Source organism: Pyrus communis, chromosome 12, assembly GCF_041283825.1.
Source record: "Pyrus communis isolate YQ-2024b chromosome 12, ASM4128382v1, whole genome shotgun sequence".
NCBI classification, from domain to species: domain Eukaryota; kingdom Viridiplantae; phylum Streptophyta; class Magnoliopsida; order Rosales; family Rosaceae; genus Pyrus; species Pyrus communis.
Window position 1 is genome coordinate 7,279,244 of NC_142576.1, and position 12,310 is coordinate 7,291,553.

At 40.7% G+C, this 12,310-nt stretch overlaps 2 pseudogenes; one reads left to right on the top strand and one right to left on the bottom strand.

Moving 5' to 3' along the window:
- Positions 1–315: 315 nt before the first annotated feature.
- Positions 316–8,112, bottom strand: LOC137744293 (7-deoxyloganetic acid glucosyltransferase-like; annotated as a pseudogene).
- Positions 8,113–9,599: 1,487 nt separating this feature from the next.
- On the top strand, positions 9,600–10,357 carry LOC137744213 (copper transporter 6 pseudogene; annotated as a pseudogene).
- Positions 10,358–12,310: the final 1,953 nt, after the last annotated feature.

The window sequence follows — 12,310 nt, forward strand, 5'->3', positions numbered from 1 at the left end:
GAAAATTGTCATTGTGACCAGAACACTGGTGTTACATCACGTGTTTTTATATAAGCAGTGGAAAACTTTATTTTTTAAGTTATTAACTTTTAGCATACATATCTCACAATTTGTATAGTGACACATGTTGTATAATCCTGTCTTCAGATCACATTGAAAAATCTCTCCTCATTTTGAGCAAAATCTAATCTAACCATAAAAAGAGGAATTCGAATACAAGTGTCAATGGAAGAGGGCGCGATTACAATAAAGTTTTAAACTTGACCTAAACTGAGTTTTTAATTTCATGAAGCAATCATACATAGCATCCACAAACGTGTCAATACATAAAAACTTCACCAACAACGATTTAACATCCCGATTTTTTAATTTAAGTCTTCAATAAGTTTTTCCATGTTTTTATACGAAGAGCCATCTTCGCTAACAGCATGGCGAGCCAACTTAGCAAAATTATCCACTGACTTGAAAGTCAGCTGTCTCCGATCACCTTCTTCCATCAATGTTCTCACCATCTTCTCCACCGTAGACCTATCACATGTGTCCTTCATATCGAGCCCGACCTTCCAACCTTCACCAACCCATCTAGCAAAGGGGCGTTGAGGGGGTGCGAAATGTGCAGTCATACAAGACCCCAAATTTGAAGGGACCCCCAAAAGTTTTGTCACCTAATATTTATATGTAATAATATTCTATATTTAAAATTGCTTTTGTTATGAAATAATGTTCTATATTCAACAATTGATTTTGTTAGCACGTTAAAATCTCATCTTACACTCCTTATAAGAGTAATTTTTTTTCTTTCTAAATACAAAAATTTAGAGAACAATAAGATATTTTGAGTGCCAATAATACATCATAAAAGACGGTATTTTTTCAATATTATTATATAATTATGTTATATATTCAAGTGAAACTTTAAAGTTAGAGTTTTTGAAGTTCGTTTTTGTGACATCCCACATCGTCCAGGAGAGTGATCCTTATATGTATATTCCCATCTCTATCTAGCACGAGGCCTTTTAGGAGCTCACTGGCTTCTAGTTCCGTTGGAACTCCGAAGTTAAGCGAGAAGGGGGCTAGAGCAATGTCCCATGATGGGTGACCCACTGGGAAGTTGCTCGTGAGTTCTCAAAAACAAAACTGTGAGAGAATGGTAAGCCTAAAGCAGACAATATCGTGCTACGGTGGTGGAGCGGGCCCGAGAAGTGATCCGCCCCGGGCCACAAAGCTTTTTGGGAGCTCACTGGCTTCGGGTTCGGTTGGAACTTCGAAGTTAAGTGAGTAGCGCGCGAGAGCACTCCCATGATGGGTGACCCACTAGGAAGTTCTCGTGTGAGTTCCCAGAAACAAAATCGTGAGGGTGTGCTGGGGGCTCAAAGTGGACAATATCGTGCTATGATGGAGTCGGGTTCGGGAAGTGGTCCCGCCCTAGCGGGGATGTGACAATATGGTATCAGAGCCAATCCCTGACTGGAAGTGTGCCGACGAGGACGTCGGGCCCCTAAGGGCGGTGGATTGTGACATCCCACATCGTCCAGGGGAGTGATCCTTATATATATATATATATATATATATATATATATTCCCATCTCTACTTAGCACGAGGCATTTTGGGAGCTCACTGGCTTCGGGTTTCGTTGGAACTCCGAAGTTAAGCGAGTAGCGAGCGAGAGCACTCCCATGATGGGTGACCCATTGAGAAGTTCTCGTGTGAGTTCCCAGAAAAAAAACCGTGAAGGTGGGCTGGAGGCCCAAAACGGACAATATTGTGCTACGGTGAATTCGGGCCCGGGAAGTGGGTCCCGCCCGGGAAGTGGGTCCCACCCGGGCCGGGATGTGACAGTTTTCTTTTTTGGTTGTTTAAGATTGAACTACTTTTGATTATTTAGTGAATGTTATGTTTGTAACTCTTTTTACTTATTATTAATGACATTTTTAAATTTGCGTGAGTACTAAACTGTGTTTTGATTTAAGTGATTGTTTTCTATCGTCAATACATTGTCTTACATTTTTTAAAACTTATCTTAAGGAAAGGCGCTTTTATAATTTTTGCACAGAACCTCCAAAATCTCAAAGACGGCCCTACCATCTAGTATTCACCCGTTGATCCGCTAATTGGGGCCAACAAAGCATCGGAACTCCTGCCCAGATGCCCTCAACAGTCGAGTTCCAGCCGCTGTGAGTCAAAAACCCTCCGACAGCTTTGTGGGCCAGTACCTCTTCTTGCGGGACCCGCTCCGCTATAAACCCCCTTTCTTTAATGCCATCCTCTAACTCTACCGGAGTTGCATGCTCCACTTGCTCACTCGAAAGCAAGCCCGATCGCATTACCCACAAAAAAAAGGCTTGCCACTGTTGATTAAACAATGCCATAACTCTAGTAACTGGACATGTATCAGCTTTGCCAAACTCCCGAAGCTGACGAAAATAACGGACCCCAACTGTTGGGAGTCGAGCCACGCCATGCAACGTCGGTCTTCGTGGCGCAAGGAGGAAACCGAGGATGGTACATCGTCTCCCGCGCGAGATTTGAGAAGGGCATGGAAAGGGCCTAAGTTGTAAATTTTGGGAAAGCGAGTGGCGATCTGGAAGAGTATTAACGGCTCTAGATCGTCGAAGGTGTTGAGAATGAGAGCTGAGGCTCGAGTGATGGCCACAAATTCCTCCATGAAAAATTTAAAAATTGGACGGTCGACTGGCATTTCGCAGATAGTCGGTAGATCCCGACGTCGCAGAAGACCTTCTGATGAGTCAATATTATATTATATATTTTACTTTATTTTTAATATAATTTGGTAATTATTTTGATAGAATTTTGATATTTTACTTTATATTTTCAATATAGAACATTAGAATTCCTTTGGAGCGAAACGTGATCAAGCGGATGAATTTTGGAGTAATTCAAGTTGGAGGACGTTCGTGTGTCTCTTGGCTTATTTGTATCAAAATTTGGGATTTTTCTACCAAGCGGTTATTTTCTGGCGATTTATTAAAGAAGCAGTGCGCGTTGCTGAAATGTGATTTTTTGGGCTTGAATTACGTTTTTGGAGTCCAAGATGACCTCAAATGGGTTCGTGGCCTTTTGAAAAAGTGTTCAAAATAGTCCAAGCTTTATATCCAGCTATTTTGGACCAGTTTTGGAGCTGATTTGGGTCCGAAACGTGACTGTGCAGATTTTTGGACGAATATACCAAGTTAATTTAGGATTATGTTTCCTATTTTATTTCATTTTATTTGGTTTCCTAGTTTGATTAGACCTTTGACTAGGAGGATTTTGATTAGATTAGTATAAATAAGCCTCTTTGGCAGGACTAGGGTTTGGTCTCTTACGCAACATTTGAGAATAAGGATTTGGCTAAAGCTTAGGGATTTTCCGACTTTATTCTGTAAGGTGTTTTCATTCTTTTTTCTAGTTGAATATAATTATGTTGATTTTAAGTATGAATATGCGTAACTAATTTTCTTTTGCTAGGGTGAAGCCTTGAGCCTTAACATGAATATGTAGTTTTTATTTAATTACTTATAATATTATGCATGCATACTTTGAATTGTTAATCTTTATTATTATTATTATTATTATTATTGTTTTATTTTTTTTATTTCCTGCTCGAAAAGCCTTGCACCATACATTATATTGTATATATCTATACACAAAAATGGATACATTACATAGGGTTACAACTTAGGCTTACAAGTGATTCATGAAGGTAGGTTTTTCTCTCACAAACCAAGCAAAACCCTAGCTTCTCTCATCTCCCACCCAATTGTTCTTCTCCTTTGGTCCAGTAGGACCTTGCTCCCCATAAAGCTCAACTGGAAGCTTATTAAATATGTTCTCCAATCTGTGCTTAAAACACCACAGGCAAGACATTGATAACCTTATCAAGCTCAGTTCTTGAATTGTACGCTATTGTTGGACCCCAATCTCTAATAAACTGCAGCCAATCTGGCTCACTCACAACCCCGTCTCCAAGATACTCGGCTGCAACAATCTCATACCGAATGCTTGAATCCACAAATAAGTTGCCGCGAGCAGCATCGTTCCTTATTCCGATGCCTGGCTTGTCTGACCCCTGAAGGTAAGTCCCAGGATGAGGGTAGCTCGCGTGTCCATTTTTGGATGAGTAGACAATGGCTTTGTTCCAGTCTGTGTACTCCAAATCATATATATGCATCCACCCATTTGCCACCGCTGTGCTCCGAGAAGTATATGCTCTGGAGCTCTCCAGAAAAGTTGCAGATGCGGAGTGTGAAATGCTCCCAGTCACCAACACGCTGTCCGATCTTGCTAAGAGGGAATATACTTTGAATTATTAATCACTATGCTATAAACTGTTTTTGTGTCTTAATAATTCGCGACCATTGGGATATTTAGATAAGTAATTGGATGCAATTCGGTTGGAATACTACCGAGGAATTGAGTATTGCTTCTTGTGATTAATAGTTGTAATTTCACCTAGGATGAATACGACATCCTAGGGGTTGCATGGTTTTTCAAAGGGTTTTCACAAAACGTAATGATTCATGCATGTTTGTATTTGATTTGAATACCACAGATGCATTGTATGTTTAATATACATTCTAGCTTGAATGCCATGAGTAGAATATGTATTAGGAAAACCTAACCTTCAAAGTTGCATGGGTAATTCATTAGTAATTAGTAAATATACATAGGATTTGTTAAGGGGATGGCGGAACCCTAGTGCTTTTCCAAATTTATTTCTTTGAAACTTTTTCTTTTTGATTTGTTTCCTTTTTAATTGGTTATTAGTTGTTTTCCATAAATTACTTTTATTAAAAGTCGTTTTTATTACTCTTAAATTCAAAATCAACCCTTTTCAATCTTTGTTTGCAATTAATTAACCAAGATTTTGGTTTTGCATAAATTGTTTTGAATAATTCCAGCAGAAAACAACCTTGCTTGAGCTGTTTATGCTACAACTACCTTGTTCTCTTGTAAGTATTTTGTGTGATTTAAACCTCTTTGCGCAGGTAACTAAAAATCCTATCACCTTCCATCCCTGGAATATCCCTAATCGGCTGATCCATGTCCTCATTTGTTTCAACACCAGAAGCATAAACATATACATAGTGTTCATCAGCTCAAAAAACACATGTACAATATACTAGCAAGAATTGAAAATAAGAGCAACAGATATCACCATAAGAATTTTGTGAAAATCAGATTTCTATGATATTAAAGTTTGGGTGAAGTACAAAAAACTACCTAAACTATGGGTCGAACGACATTTTCATAACTTATCTTTTAAAATTGACAATGTTATACCTCATCTTATGAATTTGTGACAATGTCATACCTTCCGTTAGTTTGTCTGTCATCTATTCCATTATGTAGTGACATGGCTTAAAAAAATTAATAAAATAGTAAAAAATTAATTAAATATTAAAAACTAAAATTATAAATCATTTAACAATTTTTTTTTACATGGGGACCCACCCCTTATCCCCCTCACCTTTCTTCCCTCCTCCCGTTTTCCCCTACCCCAAATCCAGATTCCATCCCCACTTCGCTCTCCCTCGCCATGCCTAGAACCACCATCCCTCCCCTCTCTCTCCCCTTTCTCCCTTTCACGTTGCAACAGCAGCCTCGTCGACTCTGCCATTGTTCGCAAGCTTCAAGCCCTAAACTTCACAAACCTCGTCCTCTGCACCCACGTTGAGAGCTTTTCGTCTCTGAGAACCTGACCGATTGGGTCATTGACATGGGCCTCTGCGAGCTCGCCCTCCGCACCTACAGCTTCGCCAATAAGTATGCGTCTTCCGACGAAGAGTACCTCTAGCTATCCCAAGCCTTCAATGATTTCTCCGCCTGCAGCAACGACATATCGAGAGAATTAAAACGGCTCGTAAGCTTGTCGTTGCCGGAAAACGTGCTGACCTCTAAATTATCTGAGGCTGCGCCATAACTGGAACTATGCCGGGGTTTTTGCAGAGGGAGAACTTCTCAACCGAGATCATCGAGAGCATTTTGTCGGAGGATCTTCAGCCAACGATCAAGATTTGCGTCGACGGCCTCCAATCGCCATCACTTGTCGTGAAGCAATCTGCCGCGGCCAAGCTCAGGCTTTTAGTGAAGAATCGGGTTAATAATTGCGCCTTGATCGGCGAGTCCGGCGCCTTTCCCGCTCTAATTCCTCTATTGCGATGCAGCCATCCATGGACGCATGAGCACGGCGCACACCCAGTTTGCGAAATTCCAATTGGGATTTGAACAGGGGAGAAAGAAAAGGATGGATGCACAAGGCAGAGGTGTCAAAGGGGTAGCAACATAGCACACCCAATTTGCGAAATTCCAATTGGGATTTGATTTGTTTGAGTAAATTAAAAATTGGGGACTAAAATGGGGAAGAAGGGTGAGGGTGATGAGTTCGGGGGAGACAAGTGGGGAAGAAGGTTGAGGGTGATGAGTTTGGGGGGTGGGTTAGGGGAAGACGAGAGCGGGTGGGGATGGGATCTGGGTTTGGGATGGGGGAAAACGGGAGTACGGAAGAAAGGTGAGGGGGATAAGGGGTGGGTCCCCATGTAAAAAAAAATTGTTAAATGATTTTATAATTTTAGTTTTTAATATTTAATTAATTATTTTAAGCCACGTCACAACTTAATGGAATAGATGACAGACAAATTGACAGAAGGTATGACATTGTCACAAATTCGTAAGATGAGGTATGACATTGTCAATTTTATAAAATGAGGTATGAAAGTGTCGTTCGACCCATAGTTGAGCTAGTTTTTTGTACTTTACCCTTAAAGTTTTATAAGAAAGAAAAGAATGTTGTGCGGAAGTTTCAAATATGAAACCAAAGCTAATACGGCAAAATATTACAAGATAAATAATCCAAAAGACACAAGGATTTATACTGGTTCGGCGTAAGCCTACATCCAGTTTCGAGACGGCGAGGAAATTCCACTAATATCAAAAGGAGATTACAAATAGAGTTTTAACTCTCAAACCCAAATCCCACATACAACCAATAGCTCTCACTCAAACTAAGAAACAATTGGAGAAGAAGAAACACATATCAAAATCCTTCTCTCCCAAAAGCTACACAAGTAGCACCAACATCTTTGATTGAGTGATTACTAACAAAATGGGATTATTACAAATGGTGGGAAGGAGCAGCTCATATTCAAATGGGAGAGCCGAATGCTCTCCCTGGTTTCTCTCATCTGCCGCTCCCCCACCTCCGAAAACAATGAGCTCTTCTCCCTATATACCAAAAAGAAAAGGCTCTCTTTCTTCTCTTTCAAAACCGAATAATGAGCTCCCTTTCTTAAAGCAACTTTTTCTTTTCCTTTTAGCCAAAACTCACGGGTGGTAGACAAAAGAAAAACAACCCATATTTTCTTCCCCAAAACAAGGAATGATGTCCACCATTTTTCTTTTCCTTTGTTTACTAACCGAGAGTGGATGCCAAGTTGACCATTAATTTGGCCACTATTCAACAAAGAAGAGTGACGGTGATCACATTGGAAGGGAAGCTGGCCTTGTTGACTGAGGTTGGGAATGCACGAACGACACCAGAAGCTGCAAGCGCTTGTTGTGGGGAGGGCAAGTACGGGAATTCCCACCTCCTCTGCGACGTCAATCGCGAAACACATCATCCCATCTATTATGACACAACTCAAAGGAGGACGGCGAGTGGTGGTGGCGCCATACGACTCGTTATCCTTTTTGGTTAAGGTTATAAGAAGGTCACGCAGGAGTGGCTTGGTTACGGACCTGAGCGACGAGACGATGTCGTCTATGGGGTGAATGGTGCAGGGATGGTCCGGTGGGAGGCCATCAGGTATGGACTCGAAGTGGAGGGTTGGGAAGTGGGCGGAGAGGGCACGGCGTTGGGTGAGGAGACGGTGGTTGTGCTCCGTACTGAGTAAGATGACGTGGATGCCAGCGTGGTATAGCAGCTGCGCAAAGCTTAGCATCGGAGTGATGTGGCCTTGTGCTGGGAACGGCAACAATAGTACGTGTGCAGCGGATTCAGATTGCTCCACCTCCATCGACCCTAATCCAGTGGTCGTCGTCATGGCATTGTTGGTGTGTTGGCCCTTTTCATTAGCTCCATTTCTTGCACGTGAGTGAAGGATTTGGTGCCAAATCGTGAAATATGCAAATATGTTTGTATTCTATAATTGTAGCTTTTTAAAATTTAAAATGCTTAGCAAGTTTAAGAGCTTTAATATTAGTTATATTGTGTGGCAGCTTTCGTGCCACGAAATTGCTTGGAAACAGATCATACTATACTCGTAGCACATGTATGAAAATAACTTGCTCACCAAATATCTTAGAAGCAGTATTGTCTCTCGCTCCAATATTGATTTTGAATACAGGTCTCTTAAGGCTTTGCTTTCTTTGTGTTCGATGTCTTATTCGGTTTTGCTTCATTGTGATTGTGGTAGCGAATTTCCGTTGTCTTCAGTCTTGATAAAAATGTACTTACAAAACAATCAATACTTTTGATTAAAAAAATTTATGCCTCACGCGCCCATAAGGTGGGGTTGGGGGCTCAATTGATCTCCGATGCCTAAGTTGGTTCCTCACTAATATATTGAGATAATGGTGCAAGTATCCCTAATTGATTGAAATAGAGATTACTTACTTGGATGGAGTCAATATTCAATTGGGAACGTATTAAAGATGAGATTTAGTAATTAATATCTATCTTTAATGCTTTTGACTTTTCCTTGCTATGGGCAAGTGAGTAGTAGTCGTATTCAGCTGCTTGGACCTTTAGGGTGCTGAGCTGCGCGTGAGAGTATTTGAGAAGTCTGTCTGTTTAATGAGGGCAATCTTGTATTTCTTGAGCAAAACATGTCTTCTAGGCTTCACAAATGCCCCCACACCTATTGGGCTGCATGAAGGAAAATGACAGTAGGTGTAAAAGTCCCAATTTGCCTCCCCAGTTTGATGTAGATCTCCTTCTTTGACTTGGAGATACTCTTCTAGGAAATGGAAACCAAATGCCACCAATATCTATTTAATTTTGCTTTAAGCAGGGGGATTAAACAAATTTGGAGAACTAATTTTTATCCCTACAAGGAAGAGAGAAGCTAGAGGAAATTTGTTCCCCCTTTCCTAACTTTCTTCTTCTCTTGCCCTCGCAAATAATCGTTTCACGTTGTTGTTCTTCTTCTCCGCACCGCACCAAGGTAAGAAAAAGTTTCATTTTTCCTTCTTAATTTTCTGGAGCCTCGAGGCTTGAAAATTTGGCTTGGCGAGGACAAGGATTGGAATTGGCGTGGCTAGGGGCCACGGGTGCTGCTGTGCTGCAGGTGGTGTGGCGGCGGAGATGACTTAAATTTATAGAATCACAATAAAAGTAATAATCCAAATCAATTTAACAAATCCAATGCTTATAGCATATAAGAATTTTTTTTTTTTTTACCAATAAGTTGGAACTAGCTTTTAGAAGGCTTTGAAAGTTTGAAGCCTATAATATAAATTTGGTATGGTGCTTTCGTGCCAGGAACTGCTTGTAAACGAACCAAAATAAAAATAAAATAAAATAAAAAAACAATACCTTTTACTTCCTATAAAAGTGTGACCTACCAGAAGTGTAGAAATAGAGAACCAGCGTGACCTACCAGAAGTCGAGGAAGAGAACTTCTCAGTTCTGTTAGCTCTTTCTTGGGTCATTAAGTCCTTGCTTCCATTTCGCCAAGTACGAAACACCCCTTTAATCTAAACTGCAAGTATTAGATTGTCTTAGTAGTTAAAGTCTTTCTCTTCAATCACTGGTCCCGAATGTAGCTTTAAAATGACTGCTTCACATCGTAACATTCCATCCCCACCAGCAGCGACGCTGATTAACAGCAGTAATAGTGGCGGGTTCATGCCGATGCGTCGCCACAGGATGATGATGCATATGTCATTCTTCTGGAGCCACAGCGCGGAGGTTCTCTTCACGGGTTGGCCAGGACCCGACCGCCCGGCCATGTACGCCATTTCATTGGTGTTTGTCTTCCTTCTGGGCGTGCTGGTCGAGTGGCTCTCTCACAGCCGGCTAATCAAGCCCGGAACTAATATCGTCACGGCGGGGCTGCTGCGGACGTGTCTTTACACGGTGCGTTCGGGGGTGTCGTATCTGGTGATGCTCGCCGTCATGTCGTTCAATGGGGGCGTTTTTCTTGCCACGCTTGGCGGGCACGCGGTTGGGTTCTTGGTGTTTGGGAGTGGGGTTTGGAAGAAGTCGGGCGGTTCGGGTACTGAGAGACCGTCAGATCTTCCTCCCATGAGGTGCGGATAATGGATTGTGGGGGTGGGTTTTACATTTGGGAAATTTTATTTGAACCATGTAACCTTTTTTTACATCTAATTTAAATTTAAATTGTTAATTGTCTATTTTACTCTATTGCATAATCACTATTAAGTACAAAATGAAATAAATAATAAAACTCAAATTTATCAATAAACCCATTAAATCCTACCATCACTTCTTGTTTATCCTACGTTCATTCTGGCTAAAACCTTAATATGTCTTGTAGAGAAAAACAAGTTTTTTTTATTGATGGATATTGATTTTGATGTTTTGAACCCTCCAACTACGATATGACTCAATTTATTAATATTTTGTTCGTTTGACTTCAATTTTTTTAAAGTTTAGAAGATAAGTATTTGGGTTTCAATTTTTTTCATCAATCCCGAATGGTTTGTTAAACTTTCTGCAATTGAAAAATTCTAAGGAAAATGACACACCCGGACCTAGGAAGGTCGAAGCATGCTGGCCATCACCGTGAGGTGACGTAACCATAAGGGTAAGTGATGTGAAAAAGTGGATAAATTTAAAACAAATTAGAACTAATTATACTAAACAGTGAAAGAGTGCACAATTGTGGGAATAACCCACTACAATTATTCAGAGCATAATAGACAATACGACTACCGTAGAGTAGTCAAAGTAGCTAAGTACACTTATTACACAATAGTGGATAAGTTCATACTTCTAAATCAAATAGAATGTCAGAACTGTCGAGGTTCCTCGAATACCACAAAGAGTACAGCTATCTAGGTCCTGGTGTGATATCCCGTCCCTAAAATTATTATTTTATTTTATTCTTGACGTATTTTGAAGATTTGATTGGAACTAGTTCTTTATTTCTCCAATTTGAGAAAAACGAATGGAGGGTTACTTTAGTCATTTCCAATTTTCTCGACCTTTTCGGTCAACTCTTGAATTGGTTAGGTAGAGTTCGATTCCATGAGCACGTAGGCGTAAACAGATCTTATTTTCGAGTCTGAACGGAGAAGTTAGAGTCGTTTAAAGTTGGTGGCATTTTGGTAATATTACCAAAATGCTATAAATGGGAGGAAAACCTCCAGAAAACAGGGGGGGGGTTTCAGAAAATCGGAAATGGGTGCTGCCTAACCCGTTTTAGGAGGAATTTGACCCATAAACCCACCAAACTTGACCCGCTTGTATCTTTCTCATCCGAGCTCCGTTTTGGATGATCTTGGTGTCCATGGAAAACTCTTGACGAGCCCTACATCTCTGTGATGTTAGATTTTCCCATTTCTTTTCCATCTTTGCAGTTCGAGGTCGCAAAGTCCACGACTTTTCCGGCGGTTTTATCATTTTTCCGGCGATTCCGGCAACGATTTCCTTCGAGTGAGGTATGAAACTTCATCTGCTCTTCATAATCTTCAAGTGGGTATGCTTAGTTTGTGCTTTCGTATTCATTTTAGAGTTGGGTGTTTAGAACCCTATAAATCCGGTTTTCTCCGGTGAAATTGGACGGTTTCCGGTTAGAATTTATCGTCGGCCTAGTTGTGAAAAATGTTTCCCTTGTTGAGCTCTAGCTACCACGTAAATTTGAGCTCATCTAGTTAATGTTGAAATTCGGGGTTTGTAAACCCTCCATCTTGACTTCCACCGTGTGTGGCGGTGCGTGGGATCGTGCACGAGTGTTGTCTAGGTTTCAAATACCTTCTAGTGACCATGTGAACCTATGTCTACCTTGGTTTCCAAAGATTCAATTGTTTGGTGTGGTGATCAATTTGGACCGCCACTTGTTTGTGTGATTGACGACAATTCGACCATTGGATCAAAATGAAACTTTAGTATGTTATCCTCGAAGCATAATGTGGACTTTGGGAAGTTATGGATCATAAATCAGATTTGCGAATTGTTGTGGACCCCATCGTTGACCGAGAATTGATTTATGGTCAACATGTCTCGGAATGTTCTAAATAATAAAATTAGTACTATGGGAGACTTAAGTGAAGTCTAATGGGCCTACATTGATTAGAGAGTGACTTGAACATATGAGATATGGTTATTACCTTGATTTCTTATAT